Source organism: Mus caroli, unplaced genomic scaffold (assembly GCF_978045245.1).
Source record: "Mus caroli unplaced genomic scaffold, Mus_caroli_1 scaffold_12, whole genome shotgun sequence".
NCBI classification, from domain to species: domain Eukaryota; kingdom Metazoa; phylum Chordata; class Mammalia; order Rodentia; family Muridae; genus Mus; species Mus caroli.
In genome coordinates, this window is record NW_028227267.1 from 72,811,267 (window position 1) to 72,834,388 (window position 23,122).

A 23,122-nucleotide genomic window follows, 5' to 3' on the forward strand; every position below is an offset into this window, starting at 1 on the left:
TGAGCTATAAAATTGAAAGCATATATATATATATATATATATATATATATATTAAAGAGAAAAAAGAAAAAAGTAAACCAACTCCCTACTTTGCTGGCTCTCCTATCTTTCTGTGACTTCTCCTGATGTTTGGATGGTAACATTTCATCTGAGGTCACAGATCCAAATACCAGTGCCACCATCCATGAGAAGAAACAGACAATTCACAGACTGTTCTGGAAAGGAGGACATATTTCTGATTTTAGTGTCTTATTTTGTATTGACTTGCCCAGAGCTGGGAGGGCAGGGTGTAGGGTGGTCGGCCTGGGGCATGCATGCGCGTGTGTGTGTGTGTGTGTGTGTGTGTGTGTGTGTGTAACTGCTGTCTCTGACCTGCTCAGTGGTTCTGAGCTTCTCCTTCCCCTTTGTTTCTCCATTGTTGCCTTTGGGTTTTGGAAAGAGCATAAAGTTGGATGTCACAAAGACTTCTTCCCGTACCAAGTGAAGTTTGAGCACCCACAGAAATGGGTCAGAGAGTGTAGTTAGATGACAGTATCACAGACCTACCTTCTATGGAGTCTCTTCACTGTGTACAATGAGTGGCTTATGGGTGTTTTACAGGCCAAGATCACAGTTGGTTGTCTTGTTAGACTTCACTGAGCATTGCCAGACCCTAGAAATGAAGGACATTCTTGTCACTTAAAAGAACTTTTGTTTACATGATTTCACTATAACATTGGATAGAAGTAAAGGAGTATTTATTTATTTATTTATTTATTTTGAACTCAGATGTACAGCTGCGGGCCCAAGCACCTAAATGACTTGTGGGGGAAGGTTTATGATTTCTTTCTTTGGAATCCAAATTGTAGCAGACTCTAAGACCTGCGCACTATATTCTGGAACTTTTGTTATGTCTTGAGAAGATACAGGGACTCTTGGGTTCATAGTGTGTCAGGACAGTACTATACAGCAGGGGGGAGAATGGTGACATCCTTGGGTCACTTGATGGCTGTTTCCATAGGGTTCTGGTCTGTTAGATGCAGTTTTGCTTTGGGCATAGAGTGGCTTAGCAACCAGTTAGAGAATGTTCAAATTCTAGATTCCTAAGTATAGAACTGGAACATTGGAGGGTGCCTCAGAGCTTTTACTCAGTCATGATCACAAATGAGAAGAAGACTTGAGGGGATTGATGAGCTGAGGTCATGCTGGACCACTAGAACGCAGCAAGAGCAGCTGAGCCCAGTGCTCTTGTCTCTATTACTTACTGCCTCACATTTCTTTCTGTTGATTGTTGCTGTGTGGAAAGTCAGAGTTGGGAGCAGGGGCTATGAAGTTGGTGAGCCCCAAATCACATTTCCTCCTTTGTAAGAGAGTTGTGCACCCAGGGCACAGTCAAGACAGAAACTGAGGGTAGAAACAGAAGGGGTGTGGCAGCTAAGATCATCTTGTTCTCTCAGGAAAGCCTATGGGAGACTTCTGATCCCATTTCGTAGGCAGAATAGGGGGTCACCTGTTATCACCTAGCCTCAAGAAAGGAACCATTAAGCTGTAGCCTCTGTAGTTGGAGGTAGGAGTGAGAAGGGGGTGGGACCTGGCTCTCTGGGTCAATTAACATAGTCTGCCTCAGGTAGATCCTGAATCCCAGGGTGCTGTAGACATGGTGCAGGTCATGGCTAGCCTCATGCCTCTGGTCACCCTATCCAGACAAGTTGAGTGGCAGTAGTGGAGATGGTCTGACGTCTCAGCCTGGTGGGACTCACTGCCCACTCCCCAGGCCCACCACTGGAATGATGGCTGTCTTTCTTTGAGAGCACATAGGTGGAACATTAGGGAGAGGGAGATGAACGAGGCCATACTATTGCAATCACTTGGGAAAAAAATACAAAATTTTCTGAAAATACAAGATGCTTTCTACTGCCACCAGACTTCCTTTGGAAGTTTTCCTACCGCTTAATAACTAGGTAAGGCTGCCAAACATGGGAGGCCTGTAACCATAAGCCTTGGGAGGCTGAGGCAGGAGGATGGTAAGTTCAAGGCCTTCCTGGGCTATAGAGGAAGTTTAGGGTCAGCCTGGGCAATTTAGTGAGACAATCCCTCAAAATAAAAAAGTAAAAAAGAGCTGGGATATGATAGTTTAATGACAGAGTTCTTGCTGGCACACAGGAGTCCCAAGGTTCAATATCCAGTACTGCAAATCAAAGACCCAGGCCAAATTCCCTGAGTCTCTGTGTCTTAGTTCTGCCAGGGCTGTTCCCAGGGTGCTGTCCTAGAAGGGTTTGTGCTCACAGGGTCACCTCATGGAGCACAGCTGTGCAGTGACAGCTGGCCCCTTGCTGGCCCAGAACTTGTCTCAGAGTCATGCTTTCTCTTTCCATCACCCTCTCGAAGATTGAGATCTATGCATTTTACTGAGGAAGGAGCCCAGGGCCTGGGCACTGACATCAAAACCAGGGGAATTCAAGGCAAGAGCGGGATGCTCTATTGTCCCTGCCAGATCACCCCCTGCATTGTGTCTTTCAATTGGCTTTTTCCCTTCTGGGCAGGCTGGGTTTGTGTTACAAAGACTCTGCCTGGCCCATTGTTTGTGCAGGGTTGTTTTCCCAGAGCAGGGTGGGCGTTTAATGGATTTATTCAATAAGAGCGAGGAAGGACAAACTGGAACCAGGAAGCCACCACTCAACTATTTGTGGACTTTGGAGGAGGTTTGAAGAATTCACAACTGAACAGTTTTTACCAAGGCATTTTGAGCCTTTCACTTTCTCGTGTGAACATTTCTGTAGTGTCATCGTGACAGAAAGTGTAGACTTCAGTGTAGAAGTCTGGTTGCCAGCTATGCCCAGAGGGATTTTGCTGACTAAATATACTGTTCACTTTAATATTCATCCTAGACCTCTGCTGTGTTCTCCTAGGACCCTGACCACCCACCAGGGTTCTTTGAGGACTGGATGTGTTACATTCTTGAAGTCATTATGGAACCTTCAGCTCACTAGGGCGATGGATAAATAAGGTGGCTAATTTTCTGTCTTTTCTACTGAGGAACTTGTTGGCATCTGACAGAGCATCTCAGATTTCTTATGTAAAATGTGGAATTGTCAACAGTCAGATGCTTCAATGGCCAAGACTGTGGTGTGCAGTTTCTATCAGCGTGTACAGGACATCCTGCCTGGTTTTGGCCTCAAGGTAAGTCGGCAATAGTTTGGAAGAAGGTGCTATTCCAGAGAACTCTGAGACGGTATCATTGGTGGTACAAAAGAAACCACTTCTTGTAGCCAGGCAATGGTGGCTCACACCTTTAGTCCCAGCACTTGGGAGGCAGAGACAGGCTGATTTCTGAGTTCGAGGCCAACCTGGTCTACAAAGTGAGTTCCAGGACAGCCAGGGCTATACAGAAAAACCTTGTCTCGAAAAAGCCCCCCCACACCCTCAAAAAAGAAGCCACTTCTTTCAGGACATTTCTTCAGGGTTGTTTCCTTGTTGCTGAGTGAAATTAGGCAGTCGTTCTATCCACCCTTCACCCCAAAATCGCTGATAGATTTTAGTGTTTGTTTGTTTGTTTTTCTCATGGAGAGGAATGACAGAGAATGGCTAGGGGGGACTTGTGTATTTTACCTGTCAGATGTTTCCTTCTGGTGTGATGTGACATGATCTCTCTCATCTCTCAGGAAGCAATGGTGAGATTTTGTAGCTCACCGTCTCCTAGTTGGAGCAAAGGGTGCCAAACAGAGGTCAAGCTCGGGCCACAGGGAAACTGGGAAAATACATTCACGATGTTCATTGCCATGTGCGAGGAGTCCAGTGGATTTCAGAAAAGTTGTCTTCTGTGTCTCCTTATAGGATATGGCAATAGCCCCTTACTGGAAGAGCATTTTTAGGTAATCTCCATGACAGGGTGACGTACACTGATGTTGGAACATTTAAATAAAAAGAGTCTCACTGTGTAGATAAAGACGTTTGCTTCCAGTGAAAACTGAGAGTGGAGAGAACCATTTAAATCACGTAAGGACTCTACTCTTGTCGCATTGCTATCCTCCAGACTCACCCCAACCCCCAGCGCTCAATGGGTGGGTTTGAGTGGAACACTGGAAGTGGTGACCTAAGCTGGCTGGAGTTGCCAGAGGCCTAAGCCGTTCTGTTACAGCAGAGAGCAGGTGTGCCTATTCTCACATCTTTCCATGCCCACCGAAGCCTCCCTCATTCTCGAGAGCTGGCTTCTCCCTTGCTGGATTGTGTGTTTGCTTGCCCATCCCATCTGGACTTTGCTCCCACTGTCCTCTTCCGGCTGTTCCAGCTTGTTCATCCCTCTCCAGCGATCCACTTTACTGTGTTTCTGTGACAGTCTCTCCCAGCTCACACTGTAACCATGACAGCTAACCAGTGTCTCCGTCTCCCAGTTCAGCGAAAGGACAGCAAGCTGGGACTTTCCCCTCCCACAGATTTGTGCTTCAACCATGCTTGATGTTGAAGATGTGTTCGTCAAATTGATTATTCAGTCTTCCAGTCTTACCACTCTCAAAGTTGAGAATATACCAGAGGTGTAAAACCTCCCACAGAAACTTGTCAGTCCATGGCCACTTCCGGGACCTGTGGGGTGTTCACTGAAACAAACCCAGACTGTGCTGAGGAGAACAGAGTCTAGCAGAATTTGTATTTAGACTTTCGATACTGACCACTAGCGTGGACTAGGCCTTTCCTAGCTACTCCCTCTGTCTATGCCAGATCTAGGTGTCTAAATCCTTGCTTTACATTAGGGGAGAGCTGAGGCAAAGGGAGATGATAGAGTTGGTTCAAGATCCCAGAACACCAGACAACGGCCAAATCAGTTTTGGATCTTGGTCAGTTGAAGGCTAAATGGTGGTATCTTTGACTGTAGAGTCATACAATCTTTGAATTATCTTTGCCACAGTATGTATTTAAATGTAGGTATGTATTTAAATGCTATAATGGCTGCAGGGAGATAAGAGAGCTGGAGAGGACTTCAGCTTGGATGGAATTGATTTTCTTACATCCAGGCTTAGAGAAGTGCAGCTGAAGAATTTCTAAAGAAACATAGCGTCTCTCAATCCATCAGACTATTAAACAACAATGGGCCCTAAATAAATGAGAATTTCCCCAGGAATCTCATACTGGAAGGAAAAGTTCAACTGTGAACAAGAGATTTCATTCAATTTTAACAATGTGTCAGATCACCAGTGGAGGCTCAGACAGGGATGGGTCAGTGGTGGGTAAGACCACACCTTGATCCGACTACTTAAGTGTGACGATCCTTACCCTCTTTAAACTTTAACTTCAGGACTCCAAAGACAGACTTGGGGCATCACTGAATCTCTGCTCCTTTTCCCAAATTGGCCATATGGAGAAAATATCCCCCTTTTGCTCTCTCTCCACTATTAATTTGGCTCTTTTACTTGGTTTATTGATGATGGGTGGCTACCCGACTTGGCGACAGGCTATAAGCTCAAGTTCAATCACAGTAGGACCCTTAACCGGGATCCGGACTGGAGGCTCAGACTGGTGCGACACTCGGGTGGTGAAGGTAGAAAGAGATCCCCGGGCCTCCTGGAAGTTGGAATGTGTAGCATTATTACTGAAAAGCAAATATGATGGGCATACACACAGCAGCCCAACTATAGTCCTCTGATTTCTTGTTGGAGATGAGGAGAATTGAGAGGCAAATGTTGAGTAAAATCTGAGTTAGAGTCCAGAAGCTGGTGTGTAATGATTGTTAAACAGCTCTAGTAAAGCTAGCTCCTGGGGCCAGAGGCCCAGCTCCTGCCTCAAACTTGCCTAGAGATCTGGGCATGAGTTTGGCTTAGGAGATGAACGACTTCCAGCTGTTCTCTGTCAGCCCAAGGCAGTGTCAGAGCCTGGGATCTGTCTGGACTTTGCAACCCTGGAAGGCTTTGCTGCAGACCAGAGAGCTGCCAGGAGGCCTCAGAAATGCCTGAGAACAAAGAGGCGGTAAACACACACGCTGAAACCTTTTACCAACTGGCTGTGGCCCAAACCAAAATGAGAAATGAATTGCTGAGGTAAGCAACTCTCTCTCTCTCTCTCTCTCTCTCTCTCTCTCTGTGTGTGTGTGTGTGTGTGTGTGTGTGTCCTGAGTTGTTGGGAAAGAAAACCCTGTATTAAATAGGAATGTTTAGTTTGGACCATTGAAAGCTGTGGACAAGTGAATACAGCAAATTTGGTTTCTACAAATTTTTCTACTGAAAAATTGTTCAGACGAGGTTGAGAAATATTGGCAGCTCATCTCTTATACATGGAAGAGAGGAAGTCAAGTGTTTGCACAAGTCAAGGGTGTGTTTTCAGAAGAGCGAAGGTCACAGTCACAGTTAGAGGAATGCTTCTTGCTATTGCTATCCTATTTATCTAGCTTAGTTGATGACACAGGGGGCTGGCAGGCACTCGCTGTGACTTTTTTTTTCTTGGTTTTTCGAGACATGGTTTCTCTGTGTAGCCCTGGCTGTCCTGAAACTCACTTTGTAGACCAGGCTGGCCTCGAACTCAGAAATCTGCCTGCCTCTGCCTCCTAAGTGCTGGGATCAAAGGCGTGCGCCACTACCACCCGGCTTCGCTGTGACTTTTAAACAGCACTGTTTTCTTCGCCCTTATTGGATATAGAAAGAAGCTGATGCTGAGGTTACATAGGTAATTTGTTCAAAGTCACACTGTCAGATTCTCAACTCAAGTTTCTCTGAAGACATCTGATCTAGCAAATTCCAGGCTGCGTCAGCTGTTCTTTTTATGTCAAGTGGGACATCCTTGGCCATTTCAGCGTTCCTTGAGAGGATGTGGAAATGATTGTATTCTCAGGTAGTCACCTTTGTCACCAGCGTTAAACCTCGAACTTAGGTCTTTGTGCAAGCTAGGCAGACACTTTTCTAATGAGCTCTATTTTTGACCCATTTATTTATATTTATTTCATTTAATATTATTTATTCTTCACAGGTTTACATAATGTCGGTTTATTGTGTGTCTCCCCCTCATCTCTCTTATCTTGTCCCCATCATGAGTCACTCCTTCTGAGCAAGTCTTCCTCCTCCTCTTGTCTTTGGTGTGTACATGTGTACATGTGTCTTCGGTGTGTACATGTGTCTTCGGTGTGTACATGTGTACTTGCATGAACGTGTGTGAGAGGTTATTTACCTCAGAAAGGGCAACTTACCAGGGCTGTGTCACTGGTAAGGAGATTCTTCCCTCTCCCAGCAAACCATCACTGATTCAGAGGTCCTAGGAGGCTCCCAGGAGTTCCACCAAGCCATGTCCTGATGGATTCAGTCTGTTACAATATTCATGTGATGTCCAAGAGTCAGTGTTTCATAATGCTCCTTCCCAGCCTTTTCCTCTTACCTTTGGTCTGTTTCACGTTCTTCTATTTCCCAAACATGGGATCTAGATGTCCCGTTTAGGACTAAACCCTTGGGAGCCACTTAATCTCAGCCTCGAGTCTGCGTCAATAGTTACCTGCTACCTACAGCAACAGAACCTTTTCTGACCAGAGCTGACAGCATCCCTAATCTATGGGCATAAGCATAAACATTTGACTGTATGTACACTTAACAAAACAACAGTAGTCAGTTCCCCTCCCTCAGGGTCTATGACCTCCCCAGTCAAGGACTTGTAACTAGGTTAACAGTACCAGGCATGGATTGCCCACTGTGCAGCCGGCCTCAAATCCTATCAGGAGGCAGTTACCCCCATGCATGGTAGGCTTGCCACTTTTGCACTAGTACAAACATTTTGCTTGCCCTCTTATTTTTATTTTTAGTCTTGAGACAAGGTCTCACTTATTTTGCACAGGCTGGCCTTCAACTCACTTGGTAGCCTAGGCAGACTTTGAACTTACAGTATTTCTATCTCTGTGGTGATTTGAATATGCTTGGTCCAGGGAGTGGCACTATTAGGAAGTGTCCCCTTGTTGGAGGAGGTATGACCTTGTTGGAGGAAGTGTGCCACAGTGGGGGTGGGCTTTGAAACCCTCCTCCTAGCTAGTGTGGGAGCTAGTCCTCTTCTGTTTGACTTCGGAACATGAGATGTAGAACTCTCAGCTCCTCTAGTGCCATGCCTGTCTGGATGCTGCCATGCTTCCTGCCTTGATGATAATTGACTGAACCTCTGAACCTGTAAGCCAGCCTCAATTAAATGTTGTCCTTTATAAGGGTTGTCTCAGTTATGGTGCCTGTTCACAACAATGGAAACCCTAACTAAAACACCCCCCAAAGCTTGACTTACAGGACCACATCAACTAACATAGATAATGTCTTGTTTTAATCAGATTTCAGCTAAGTGTGGCACTCAAGAAGATCCAGGTGGCACAAGCTGGGTCCTATCTCTAGATCTTTAATGCTTTTCCTTTTCTTATTGTTCATTTTGGTAAGATAAATATGATGCCATTGCTCTTGACCCCTTATGTATTAAGACTCAGTAAATTCATGCATATACTTAGACGTAAGCTCTTCACCTATGTTGCTACTTGTGGCTTTTCTGATTTTTGGATTGATGTCAGGCCAAGCATCTGTGGTTTTGAATTGGGCTGGTGTTCTGGGAGGGGCCTTAGCCAGAGGCTTTTACGCTGATGCAGCGTGAGCTTTAGGGATAGTGTAAGTCAGTTTAACATCTGGGAAGATCTTTGGCCTTTTTCCAGGAAGGGCTTGCTGCTGGAGATACAGTGAAATCTTTACGAGGTTGCAATGCCTGTTTGTGGGAAAGGACTCAGCCAGCAGAAGGGTCCAGTAGACCATGCTGTTTTGGTATCACAGCTGAGTCTGAATACCACAGTCAACTTCATATAAAATAGCATGAGTAAAATAAAACCATCTTACACAATTGCTCCTTCCTTCCTTCCTTCCTTCCTTCCTTCCTTCCTTCCTTCCTTCCTTCCTTCCTTCCTTCCTCCCTCCCTCCCTCCCTCCCTCCCTCCTTCCTTTCTTTTTTCTTTCTTTTTTCTTTCTTTTTTCTTTCTTTTTTCCTTCCTTCCTTCCTTCCTTCCTTCCTTCCTTCCTTCCTTCCTTCCTTCCTTCCATCCATTTATTCTTTCTTTTTCTTTTTTTTTCTTTCAAGACAAGGTTTTTCCCGTATAGCCGTGGCTGTCCTGGTACTCGCTATGTAGACCAAGCTGGCCTCAAACATACAGAGTTCCACTCGCCTTTGCCACCCCAGCCTCCCACCCGAGTGCTGCAACTAAAGGTGTGTGTCACCACCACCCGGCTGCTGGCTGTTCTTTTCTTTCTTAAGAAAAAAATTATTTGATTTTAAATCATGTATATGTATGCATTGGCTGTCTGTCTGTCCCTGTGTTGTTGTGTGCATAAGTGTGTGGGTGTCAGAGAAGGCATATACTCTAGGAGTTGGAGTTCCAGGAGCTTTTGAGCCACCGTGTTGGTGCTGGGAACAGAACCCAGGTCTTCTGGAAGAGGAGCCAGTGCTCTCTGAGCCATCTCTGCCTGTGGCCACATAACTGATCTTAAGAAAACAGTTCAAGTGAAGAAACAAACAGTAGCCACCTACCATCTTTCCATGCCTTTTCTCATATGGTCCCTCAAGGTGTGTCTGTTAAGTATTAGGACATCTGCTAGTCTGCCAGGAGAACACAGAAAAGCGGGAGAATTGTGAAACTCAGGCTCTCTGACACTCACTAGCACTGTTTCTCAAATGAGATCAAGACAACAATCTCCAAATTCTATACATCTTTTAAAATGGGGAAAGTTGGTATAGACAAGAAAGATTATTGGCTTCAGCCTACACGCTGAAAGCTTGTTCTCAAAGCTATGTAGTGTCTGGGTGTCCTGCACTTGGGGTGCAACAAGAGTAAACCTGTGTTCATGGAGCTGACATGAGGGGTGACTGCTGAAACTACAGATTAGTTTAGCTAATTAGTTAGCCACAGTCAAAGCCTGGCCAAGGTTGGGCTTGTTTAGGAGGTCAGCTGTAGGGAAGGAACCCTGTGGGTTCCATAGTACTGTGTGCTCAGATCTCTCCTGCTCTGACCCTTTTGCATTTTGTAAGGGGGTGTCTGAGAACCGAGAGCTCCTTTTTGAAGACAATGAGTCTGTTTTTGTTATTAAGTTCTAATGCCCCCTGGAGCAAATCCCTGCTTTGGAGGGGAGTAGGCTCTCAGCAATGCAGATTGCAGCTAGGCGGCTGTCCTGACTCCCCCAGATTCATGCAGTATAGTTTGAGCTATATTCAGTGGAAGACAGGAAGTGTGGAGAGGCTCTCCAAGCAAAAGTTTCTCTTTGATGTTCACTGTGGGCACCACTTAAAATCAAACACCATGCAAAGCCGCCTTCCTTTGTTCTCGGCTTCTCAAAGAACTGGCTTATTTAAATGCCTTCCAAACAGGGAGTAGATGCGGGGAAAAGATCATGAGGCCAGGTCTTATGAAAACTAGTTTCTGATCTTGATTCTATGGATAAGCAGCTGGAGTCCTAATCAAGTGCTCAGAGTCTCTAGGCCCCTCTATCCATGTCTTTAAAGTGTGTGTGAGTGCGCGCGCACAGGCATGCAGGTGCTGCTGGTCGGAGAGCGTTTCGTCCGTCTGTCCACCTTCCATCTTCTTTATCTCTACCTGTCCATTTCCCGTGAATTCTAGGGTCCGGCAAGGATCCAGAGCTCAAACAAAGCTCCTTCTTGTCAGTCCTAACTTAAGCCAGCCATCCAAGTGCAAGAGTAACTAGACACTTCGCAGAAAGGCAGGGAGACATGCAGGCAAGGTCAGAATTGCAGCTGACATTGCCTGTGCTAAGAGCATCCATAATTGGGCCCTGGTGACCTGTGTGTAAGAGCCAGCGGAGATCTCCAGAGAGAAACAGACAGGTGCAACTTCCAAAACTTCTGTGACCTTTAATTTCAGCTGCCAGATGTTTCTCAATGATTTTTTTTTAAGGCAATTTCATTCAATTTTCAATCTCAAGGTTGGGAGCATTTTCAGCTCCGGTGGGGGGAGGGGGGAGCACTCGGTGAGACCCAGGAGACGGTGATTTCAAATGGACCGGCTTTGCTTTCTCTTCACATTAACAGAGCTGCCATTGATGGACACAGAGGGTGTTAAAACCCAGAGCACATAAGCCAGGATGAGAAAATTAATCAGAAGATAAAAGACAGCGGGCTTTGGGGACCCTGGCCGAGCCCTCCTGCATGCTCCTGGGACATCCTTTCAGACCAGCAGCACCATCCCATGCAGGGGCTGTGACAGATGACTTATAATGTAGACATCACCTCTGCTGGTGGACAGCCTTCGGATTTGCTGAGTCCTTTCATAACAAATAAAACCAAACACGACAAAACACTATAAACCCTTGCTTTCACGAGTGTGTCATAGCCTGGTGTCTGGAACGGTTTGTTAAAAAAAGATCAAAGAAGCCTGGAGTGCTGTCGTGTCTGTGCTCTGTGGAGGCCCCAGGCCACATACTTCCCACTCAGTGTCCCCAGTGATGTCATCAGAATGCATTTTCACAGACCTACTTCCTAATTAAACGATCACATTCCTTTTCCTGGGTGCATGGCTGCTGCTGTGTGCTCTCATTACTGGGTAGGCTGAACAACCATAGAGCCCTTGGGTTCTCTACACTGTCCCTCCATTGCTTTGGCTTAAGTGTCAGTTGGCCCCAGCAAACCTCTTTGAACCTCACTGTCTGTACTAAGGGGGAACTGAGAACTTTTACACACACACAAATACATATACATATATTGTTTCACAAAGACCTGTATATACACACACATATACACACACACATATACATACACATACATATACTGTTTCACAGAGACCTGTATATACACACATATACACATACGCATACGCATACATATACATATATTGTTTCACAGAGACCTGTATATATACACACATACACATACACACACACACACACACACACACACACACACACACACACACACATACACATACACATACACATACATATACATGTACAAATTGTTTCACAGAGACTTGGAAGTCCTGAGCACCTGGCTGAGGTCCTATGTTAGAGCCTATGCTAAAACCCAGCTACCACGCCCTTTATATATTTCAGTCACTGAAAAGCATCACAGCAGGCAAGTTATTTGAGAAGGGTTTGGATGACAAAGAAAAAGGCTTGAGGAGTGTGTAGTCTTCACGGCCATAAGGGCCAGAAGCACTGGGATCTGCCCTCAAAGTGGCAGCGCAGGGCCAGCTTTGGGTTCCTTGAAAGGGCTTTCTCCTCTGCTTCCCATCTCCCCATGTGTGCAGCTTAAACCAAAAGGACACAAGTCTGCGATTCACTAACTAAAACCACCAGAAAGCAGGGTCAAAGGATTGAGGCTGGGAGAACCAAGACAAGTGCCTTGGGATGCCTCCTGCTGACCAATGGCAAGGCTCAGGGAAGGCCCTGGTCCCCCACGACAGAGTGGCTCTGGATGAATCACCACACAGCAGAACAACGGGGCTATTTCTCTGGAGTCATTTGTCAAGTTGACATCCCTAGCCAGGGTTATTTAGGTCTTTCCAAAGCTGCTTCTCTCCCTCCCTGCGGCAGGAAGCACCTGCGCAGCTGTTGTGCTGTGGTTTTGCTCAATAGCACTTTGATATCCCTTAAGGCCATCAATTACCTTTCTGTCCTTGCTGGCAAGGATTTGGGGGGGGGTGAGGCAAAGCAAAGGACACTGAGGAAGGAGGAAGAGGATGGGGAGTACCCTTGCCATCTAAGGCTAGACACTGTTGGGGTGACTTCCCGTTTGTTTCTGTGAGATTCTTCCAGGCAAGTGCTGTCTGCATTCTGGGCTACCTGGACCTGGAGAACAACTGGATGACAGGTGCTGGGGGAAGAGGTCCCCATCCTGAGCAGAGCTGTGTTCCTTAGGGAGCCTCTAGTGCAGTGGTTCTCAACCTTCCTAACGCTGCAACCCTCCAATATAGTTCCACATGTTGTGGGGATCCCCTCCTCCCGAACCATAACATTATTCCCATTGCTACACTATAACTATAATTTTGATACTGTTATGAATCCTAATGTAAATATCTGTGTTCTGGATAATCTTAGGTGACCTCTATGAAAGGGTCAACTGACCCCCAAGGGGTCATGACCCACAGATTTGAGAAACACTGCATTAGAGGCAGATCAAGCCTGTCAGATGTGTATGTGACTGGAACCAATCTGGTCTCACGATTCAGGTGACTTGAGAGGGGGGGACATTGGAAAGGAATCAGAAGAAAAAGCACTGGAATAATTAGGCTCAGAGAGTGGGCCTCTGAAAGCAGTGAGGGGAGTCAGGCTTGTGGAGTCTAAGGAAGGCAAGGGATGAACCAAGAATCAGCTTTGGTTATGGGGCGAATAATCACGCAGCTATGCATTACTGGTCATTTCCATTGGCAGCGTGGGTCAGAGATGCCTTGATGGGGCCTGAGGGTTTTTGCTCTGTGTGAGCTGAGTTATTTTTGCTGTTTTTATTCATGGGTGGTAGCGTTATCTACTAGAGATTTGTTTGAGGGAAAATGACTTGCTCTGGGCTGGAATGTAGCTGGGTCTCTTCTCAGTTTGCCTCTCCCACATCCTAGCTTAATCTTAGTACAGAAACGTCTATTTGGACAGTCTTTTCTGCCTCTTTGGCTCCACTCTGTATATTGAGGCCCCCATGTTATCTCCCTCAAATTCATGCTGTGTTATGACTGTGTCCTAGTCAGCAAACAGTGTCATGTGTATTAGTTAGCTTCCATTTGCGATAGTAGACAGCAGAAATAATTATTAATTCATAGGGACAAATGATCTAAGGACCTCCTTCTAGGTCCCACTTCTTGACCATTCCTCTTCCTCCGGATAGCACTACCCTGGAAACAAAGCCTTCAACACACTGGCCTTTAGGGGACCTCAGGAGCCAAACTACAGCAATGCATATTCTAGCCACACATTCTAAACACCAGGTGCATGCAGTGCCTGTGATAGCCCACTCTACTGAGCCTTGTGAAAACAATGGAGTGCCTGTGATAGCCCACTCCACTGAACCTTGGGAAAACAATATGGCACAAAATACAGGAGGGCCTCCAGGAGCTCATTGAGTCTTTGTCTCTTTGTCTTAGAATCTCCTGAGGACCTCATTATGTGGCTTCTTGATGCCCTTAGGATCTCAGGACATATAAAACTTTCTCTCCCAGCAGCCTGTTGCATTGCCTATGCCTGTGGCTCTCCAGGCTTTCTTCTCTCTGAGAGTTCCTCAGAGCCCACCCAGAGCTCATTTCTCCTCTGAGGCCAACGCAAGTCCCACCCACCCCTTTAGGATAATTCTGGTGGCCACTGGGGGTTTATAATTCCCTAGCTGCCTGGCTCCCCCAGTGCTCTTCACATAGCCCTAGAAGGTTTCTGAGAAGAGAGAGCACCAAGGAGTTCCTGAGTCTGCTCCCAGCTCCTGTTCCCATGCTCTTAGTGGACAGGCTGTGAGGCACCTGTTGTCCAGTGGACCATCCCTTTCTAGTTAGGGTTTTGCTCTGAGTGGTGAGCCAACAGTTCAGGGTCAGCCAGGTCTGCCAGAACAGTTGGTACCAGAAAGAAAAGGGAAAGGCCATAATATGTCGTAAGTCAAGGGAAAGCAGCTTTGGGGATCTTTTTAAGCTTAATAAGCTAAGAGTCTTATTTTGCAGGTATAAAAACGAATACATGCAAAACCACAGAGCCACGTGACAGACGATTCAGATCTGTTCGCCTCGTCCCCAGTGTTGGTTCTCCACAGCCCAGCCACTGGAATTGTCAAGAACCTAACATTCCATGACACACTTGGAAGAAACAGGAAGTATATTCAGTTGCTATTGTGGCTGTCACAATAGCCCCTCCCCCAGCCAATTCACATATATATTGGCTTAGCCAGTGCAAATTTGTTCTTATAGTTTGTAGATTACAACTGCAACATAGGTTTCTGGGCTAATGTAAAAACTAGGCTCCTTTTGGGAATTCTAGCAGAAAAAAAATCATTTTTTTTGTCTTTTAAAAAATCTTTTAGACACTACCTGCATTTCTTGACTGGTGACCTCCTCCCTCCATCTTCAGAACTTGCAGTTGGGGTACACTCTTCTTATGAGGTGTGGCACTCTGACACCTCTTCTGTCCCCTTCTAAGGGTCTGTGTGAATGCTTTGCCCTCCTCCAAGCAATGCGGGGAACTTCTTGGGATGGTAGTGGGCATTGTTCTTCCCACCACTGGGATGGAGAAAGACAATAATCAAAACTCTCTCTCTTTCTCTCTCCCTCTCTCTGTTTCTCTCTGTCTCTGTCTCCTCTCTCTCTCTTTATCTCTCTGTGTATTTCCATGTCTGTCTTCCTCTCTTTAATTCTCTGTGACGTGAAAAGAAATTGGTCTAAAGATTTTCTAGATGGTTACACTACCAGGCTTCTCTTATCAAAGATCAGTTAGTGAATCTGATGGAGACACAGGAAAGGAATGATAATGTTGGCACACACAGAGGAGACTCACATATGTTGACACATGAGATGAGGACCAAGGGCAGACTTCCCAGTCCTTAATAGGTCTGTGTTCAATTTGAACAGGGTAATCAGCATGAAACATCTCAATGGAACCCTGGACTTGCAGGTCTGCTGGCCACTGAACAAGTTCATAGGAGTGAGGGGAGAGCTAACATTCTACAGGACTGAAGGAGAGAACCAGTGACCTCAGGCTGGGGTGACTGCAGACTTGTCACCACACAAAACCTAGAACAGTGGTTCTCAACCTGTGGGTCATGGCCTCTGTGGGGGTCAAAAGACTCTTTGACAGGGGTCACTCAAGACCACTGGAAGACATAGCTATTACATTATGGTTCATAACACTAGCAAAATTACAGTTATAAAGTAGCAAAGAAAATAATTTTATGGTTGGGGGTCACCACAACATGAGGAACTATATTCAAGGATCACAGCATTAAGGTTGAGAACCACAGTCCTAGAGAATCTTAGATGTTTTCTTATTCTTCCTTACCCATTGAACGGCCCTTTGAACACCTGACAGCCCCTCCCCTTTTTGTTCAGCTCTGATAAGAGGTAGGAAATCATCTAGACTTCTAATGCTCCAAGTTTATGGTTTTCTGCAAACCCCAAATATTATCTTTAGTTATTAATGGTATTTGGAATTGTAAAGAAAACCGGGCAAACTCTTGTATGTTTGGTCTTCTCCAGGTTGGTGGGATAGTGATTATCCCTATATTTTTGTGGGGAAATGTGAGACCCAGATCACATGTATGTTGTGCTGTCATCTCCTTGTTGTCACCCAGTGGTCTTTGCCGGTCCCTTTTTCTCAGATGTTGTAATGGCTGCTGATTAATGAAGTTTAAATAGACCCCACTGCCCTTGTCACACAGAGGGGTCCATGATCCAAGAGCGTCAACTGCATGGCTCACGTCCTCATCACAGTGGGCCAATCCACACCATTCCTTAGGGAAACTTCCATGAGATCAGCAGGGGCTGGAGTAGAGCAGGGCGGCGGGGGGGGGGGCACGGGGGGGGGTATGAGCTTAAGACACAGGACATAGGGAGATAAGCGTTGCTGGTGACCACATCATCACCTTGAGGAATGACAAGGTCTGGGGAAACAGCAGGAGGCAGGAGCTAACAGAGGACTGTGGGAACATCCTTGGGGGATTTTAGCATCTCTCTGTCCGCCATCCTTTGGCCACACAAACAAATATGTTTCCATTTGAGGTTTTCATTGACTCAAGATGTGCTCTTTCCATTGGCATCCCCTGAGTCCTGAGTAACTTGGGTTCTCCTATTTTTCTCAAGAGTCTGAAAGGCAAACTAAAGATGATAAATGATTAGCATCAGAGCGCATGCTGTCCATGGTGGTACTGAAGGACGACAGGCAGAAGGATGAGAAGTTACCCAGGAGAGACGTCCCCCAGTTATCTGCACTGGCGTCCTAGAGTCCTGCTTCCTGTCTCACCCTTTGGACTCCATCTTAGTTAAAATGAATCAGGGCCCCTACCCACATAGGCTCAGGCTACCCTTGGGGGTCCCGGGAGCTGTGCTCATGTTCTGTGGAATATACCACAAGCATAAGTCAGAAATTTAGCGTCTTTACTAGATGAGCTGAATGCTTTTCTTTAAAGCTGTTTATGTGTATTTATTCCGGGGGGGGGGGGGGGGGGAGGTGAGCCGTGCCCGCCATGGCACACTTGTGGGAGTCAGAGGATTATTTGCTGGAGTTCTTCACCACTCTCCTTCCACAATGTGAGTTTCCAACGATTGAATCTTGATCTTTGGGCTTAGCTACAAGCACCTTTACCCACTGAGCCGTCTCTCTGACCGGAGCTTAGTGGTTTTGGCAATAGAGGAGAAGAAAGAAAGGATCAGAGGAGAAGGAAGGAGAGAATCAGGGAAGGTGAACAGAGAGAGACTACACAGGGCAGACTCACCTCCATCAGTACAATGCTGGTTAAAACTGGCTTATGTGTAAGGCTCTACCAGTTTCAACTTGTCATCTGGAAGTGACAAGAAGAAACTTTATTGTGAAGACATATGCTAAGAGTTAGGTGTGTTTGGTTAAAAAAAAAAAAAAGGCACACCTAGGTAGATGTGCAAGCAGAAAAGTCAGTGGACAGTTACTCATAAGGGCTGTTGAGGGAGGAACAAAGAAGGATGGGGCCAGAAGTTAAATAAAAACATATGGAAAGTGGTTTTCAGATTCCTGCGTAAAGCTGGGAACAGCATAGACAAAGAGGCCGCAGCGTCTCCCTCAGAGTGAGGCTGTGAAGAACTGCTAAGCTGGCCTTACGGCTGTGTTACCAAGCTTGTTTGTCTGCCCCTACCTCCATGTAGTCACATCTGCTTCCCACTAACATGGGGGGGGGGCTCTAAACATAATCTGTCTGTGGGGTTCACATTTGTTTTTGCCTGGTGGAGTTAGCTTTCGTGTGTTTGTTTTTATGAAGAAAGGATTTAGTGTATTTCTTTATTTCTGAAAACAAAAAAACAAAAAAACAAAAAAAAAACCCAATTGAACAAAATGTACATGGTTTCTCTTAAACTTTTAAGCTGTCTGGATTTGGGGCCAGTGTTTATTTGTAAGTCAGGATGGATCTGAAAGGCCAGAAGACACCTGAACTTTTGACTCCACTCTGAAGCTCACACACAGCAGAGTGTACATTGTTCTATCTTAAAAATGGAAAACAAGGAACTATTCATATCTTGTTCTCAGAGCCTTTCCCTCTCTTGGAGACCGCGCCACCCCCAAGTGCGTCCAAACACCCCAGGAAACCACCCCATCATTGTGAAGAGACTAATCGCCACACACCACTTGATTTTCCTTCCTGGACGTCATGAGCCAGAACCCTGTGGTTCCCACGTTGTTTCTGTCATCGTTCCACAGGAGTTTAACTCTTATCCTGAGCCTGGGCGGGACAGTCTGTCTCAACTCCATCTCCGATGTAAGCGGCTATGGGGAGAGCTGGCAATAAACACTCATTTTCCCGGTCCCTGTTTTCTCTGTAGCCTTGAAAACTATTTCTCAGACTCCTGCAAGAGGATGGCAACGCCCCTTCTTAGAAACAAGATTTACTGCACTTCTATATTCTAAAATCAGAACAAAGTGGGCTGAGCTGATCAAAGACACCAAGTTGTAGAGAGGTGGAGTATGTAGGTGACTTCTTGTACCCGGCAGCATCTCAGAAGACTGACCCATATAATGATACTATGGGTGACTGCAGAAAAATTGCATGGCCATTCTAGGATCATGGATGAAAGATCATCAGACCATAGGAAGGACAGGGGCTAACCTGGGAATGGAGAAGTGATGTCAAGGTTCCCAGCCCCGAAGTCAGACTCAACGTACGAACGAAGTCCATTCATATGTACTGTGTTTTATAAAAAGACAGGGAGAAAAGGAATATATTTGATGAATGTGTAGTCAGGCATGGGGGCCCTCCATGGACCCATGCTGAGATATCGCTCCCCCCCCCCCCCCAGGAACTAGCCACAGGACAGAATAGTATAGAATAGAGTTTATTCAGGGCATGGCAGGGGTGGGGGTGGGGCAAGTTGGGAGGATAGTAGAGACAGAGAAAGACACAGAGAGGGAGGGAGGGAGGGAGGGAGAGAGAGAGAGAGAGAGAGAGAGAGAGAGAGAGAGAGAGAGAGAGAGAGAGAGAGAGAGAGAGACTGGCCATGAACATGTGGAGAGAGAGCAGGGAGGGGAGCGGGCAAGAGGACAGAGTGGTTGCAAGAAGGCAAGAGCAAGAGAGGGCAGAGGGGACAAACATCCCCTTTTATAGTGAGTCAGGCACACCTGGCTATTGCCAGGCAACTGAGGGGCGGAGCTTAGACAAAATGCCAATGATATGTATGAGTGACTTGTGGCCATATTCTTGGTAGAATCTGAGCCTGTCCATCTCGGAAACCCAAAGGAAGAAATGATTTATGAAACCTGACTGAAATAGCTCTGCCTTTAACTCTACCATAACAAGATTTAGTTGAGAACTAACTGTGGTTCCTCCTCTCTGAGCAGGCATCCTGTGGATGCTTCACAGGGAGTCTCGGATAGATGGAGTTTCCTGGTTCAGCAGCAGGTGGGGGAACTTGTGGGGGACTGTAGCTGTTGCTTCCTAGCTAGCAGTCACCAGTGAATGCCGCCCGCTCCTACTTTCTAACTCCAGCAATAGAGTACAGTCCTCTATGAGAGGCCCATGGAAGGTCCTTCTGCTTTCAGGTCCCTTGCAGCAACTGCAGGTATAGACTAACTCCCTGCTCGGAAGGCCAGGCTGGCTACAAATCATCTCAGAAAGAATTACACAGTGAGCTCGTTACTTAGGAGGTGGGCGTGAAGATAGAGAGGAGAAGTTCCTTTTAATCCCAGTACTAGGAGGCAGAGGTGGGCGGATCTCTTGAGTTTGAGGCCAGCCTGATCTTCATGGTGGTGAGCTCCTGGACAGCTGAAGCTATATATATAGAGAGTCCCTATCTCAACCCCTAAAATAACAGTGAAAGAGATTGATTGATTTTTTTTTAAAGGTAAAAACTATATGTAGTTTGTTTCCATAACGTGGAAGAGAGGAACAGCACCAAGGTCGCTTGTGCATAAGATAAACTGCGTGAGTTGTAGGCGTGGTTAGTAGCATAACAAAACTCCCCAGGCATTCAGCCTGGGAAGAGGAGGAAAGGTTTATTTTAGCACATAGTTCTACAAGTCTTCAGTTTATGACCAGTAGGACGTTTGAGGCACCATGTTACAGCAGAGGACTCACCGTGGAATAAGAGAAAAGACCAGCAGCCTCCTGCAGACCCCTGGAAGTCCACGCCCCACGCCCCGCGCTACCGCCAAAGACTTCCCATCAGGCCTCACTTCCTGAAGAAAAAGACAGTGCTCCAGTCCGGGGGCGGGGGCGGGGGTGAGGGTGGGGGTGGGGGAAACAAGCCTTTCACACAAAGGTCATTAGATGGACACTTATCCAAGTCATAGCAGAGCTCCATACAAAATAAAAATGAGGAGCTTGTTGAAAAAGGAATTTCAAGGGGGTCAGCAATGGAGTCGTAAGGCCCGCATAACCTGCATAAGTTCAGGGGTCCTTTGCTCATGAAGTCGCTCAGATACAGCTTTTATATAAAGCCATTTTCAGGGTTGGGTGTCCAGAAGGAACTACACTGAAGGCTGTGCAATAAAGCTAAGGAAAGAGAGATGTCCCTGACTGCTGCTGGCGGGACAGGCCATCCCTCGTAAGTAACCACTACCTAGCGTGTCATTCGAGCGTCCAGCACTTTCCATAGGTTGAATGATTTCATGTACACGCAGGCCCATAAACAACCGTAAGCTTCACAACAACCTTGCACAAAGGCAGGCACTCATTCCCACGGCGTTTTAAGTGAGGAAGTCGAGGGATGGGTGTGTGTGTGTGTGTGTGTGTGTGTGTGTGTAGGAAATGGTAATTTGGAGTCTGGCTCCCAGCTTTCTGATAAAAGAACCTCTATTTTTCTAGTCCCTGCTAGACTGCGAAGGACTGAATTATGCTAAGCTTACAGAGAGCTGATGGATCTGGTATAAACCGGATCCATTCCTCCACAGTGTTAGGCTCTACCTAGCGTCCTGGTAACTAAGCAACTATTTCCAGTAATCCAGGGCAGCTCTTCTGGGGATTGAGATACCTGCAGTGACTTATAAGAACCAGAAGGCTGCTCTCAGGGCGTGCAATCAAAACAAAGCTAATTGCAACATCTCAGGGGGGATGTCGGCTAGACGGAGGCATTATCTGGGAAATCATCCTGTTGGTAGGTTGTGTGGCTGAAAACACAGCCTCCTTGCACACAAAGGGCATTTTTTTCTCTGTTGTCAGTGTCTTCTCATCAACTCATGGGCAGGTGCATGACCACCAAATAGCAGCCCCCAAGCACATGTTAAACACACAAGCACACACACGCATGCATGCTTCCATGTGGGTATGCACATGTATGTGTGTGCATGTGCATGCATGTATGTGCACACACACACACACCTGGACAAATCACTGTTAAGGGATTGGGTAGAACACCACAGTCATCCTCTCTTTACTTAGATTTGAATACGAATAGCATCTGTGTGCTTGTGTATGTGTGTATGTGCGTATGTGCATGCATGTGTGTGTGTGTGTTTCCTGATATGGATTTTGCTTTTTTTCCCTCCTAATGTCCCCCTCCATTACCAAGCACAATTATTAGCATCTCTATAGCACCACGAGAAGGAGGAATGATAACTGTCTGTTTGGGTCTACTCTCAGCCACACCGCCTTTAGTGTTTTGCTCTGCCTACTTATGTGAAGCATTGGAGAGAAGCAGAATCTGGTTTGGGATTTATTTACCATCCTACGTCTACTTTGTATGCTCACATAAGCTCCTTGAAGACAGCCTAGGTACAATAATGGTAACCAAAGTCATTGTTCAGAGTTAGAGTAGGCCTTTGTTGAGTGTCGTCCACGTGTAGGGTACTTTTGTAAGCAGGTCTTGAAGACTCATCTCTTCATTGAGCAAAAGATGAAGTGTGTGAGGGGAAGGCACTAGAATTTCAGGTTTGTTGCGTTCTGATCTTTGAATTTCTCAATGAATTTTAGTAAAGTCCGATTCTTACACGGTCCCATTTTAAAGCCTGTACGTGTTTTGGGGTCTTTTTTTTTTTTACAATAATTGAAAAGAAGTAGGGACTTGAGACCTTTTGGGACTCCCAGGCCTCCCTGGACAGTACACTGGCTCCCTCTCTCCTTCTTCCTCCTTCACCTTCTCTCTGATTCCGGGAACTCTTCCCATTCAGGGCCTCATACTAATTGCTTCCTGTGGTAACACTGCCTTCCTCTTGCTCGATAAGGGAGGAGCCTCCATCTCTTGGGGACCTCTTGTGTTTCTGCATCCTGGAAAGGTGGAAACTGTGTGTCCCCCCATGCAAGCTCAAGGACGAGAGGCACAGAGTGCAGTCAAGGGGAGAATTTGGCTCCCAGTGTCTAAACATGCCAATCCAAGCCTTCTGTGTGACTGTGCCTGCAAATCTCAGCTTTCACTGAACATTTTAGACTACCCAGTTCTATTACTCCCTTCTCCTCTCCCGTTGGCCTCAGAGGATCTTCCAGTCCATTCAAGAGAAACAGTTTTAATTAAGCATCGCTGTGAACTTGATCATCTTTAAGTCTCTGATTTCTCATGGGAAGCTGGGGGATAAGCTGGGGGTGGAGCTCGGTGGAGGGGGTTAGTTCTCAAGGCAGTGGTCAGAAGACAAAAAAAAAAAAAAAAAAACGTTGGCAGAGCTATGTCCTGCCAAAAATGGAGGAGTCCAAATGAAAATCATCATTGATGAAAGGAGGGCAGCTCACCTCACCGTGACGTTAGTACCCTAGGCTGGCACGCTCATGTAAGTCCAGATAGGAAATAAACAACATCCCAAGGGTTCCAGTAAGAAAAGGATGACAGCCTTGGAGCACAGCTGCAGCCACTTTCTGGGATTAGACTCTGCCGGTGCCTTTGGCCTTGGTTCCTCCCACCCCCAGCGCTATTTGATCCCTACAGCTTTGCTTCCACTGGGTTCAAGTACATGCTTGCAGGCTTCTCTTTGCCCAGCAAGTAAACAAACCTCCAGTGACAAAGGAAAACACTGGCCCTGGCCCGGTGCAGGGTTTCAAGGCAGGCCTGAGATGGGGATTTCCCTGTTTGTTATGACAGGAGCCCTGCTCTCCC

General features: G+C 46.3%; 1 long non-coding RNA gene across 2 annotated transcripts; it reads left to right on the forward strand.

The window, feature by feature from the left end:
* The first annotated feature begins 1,109 nt into the window (after window positions 1-1,109).
* On the forward strand, window positions 1,110-11,402 carry LOC110309846 (uncharacterized). 2 transcript variants are annotated; one of them, XR_002379753.3, is made up of 4 exons: window positions 1,110-1,315; window positions 3,016-3,159; window positions 5,825-6,008; window positions 11,002-11,402. It is a non-coding gene; the product is annotated as an uncharacterized LOC110309846 (long non-coding RNA). The 2 variants fall into 2 exon arrangements; XR_015044747.1 differs by lacking the exon at window positions 1,110-1,315 and having other exon boundaries at window positions 2,426-3,159.
* Window positions 11,403-23,122: the final 11,720 nt, after the last annotated feature.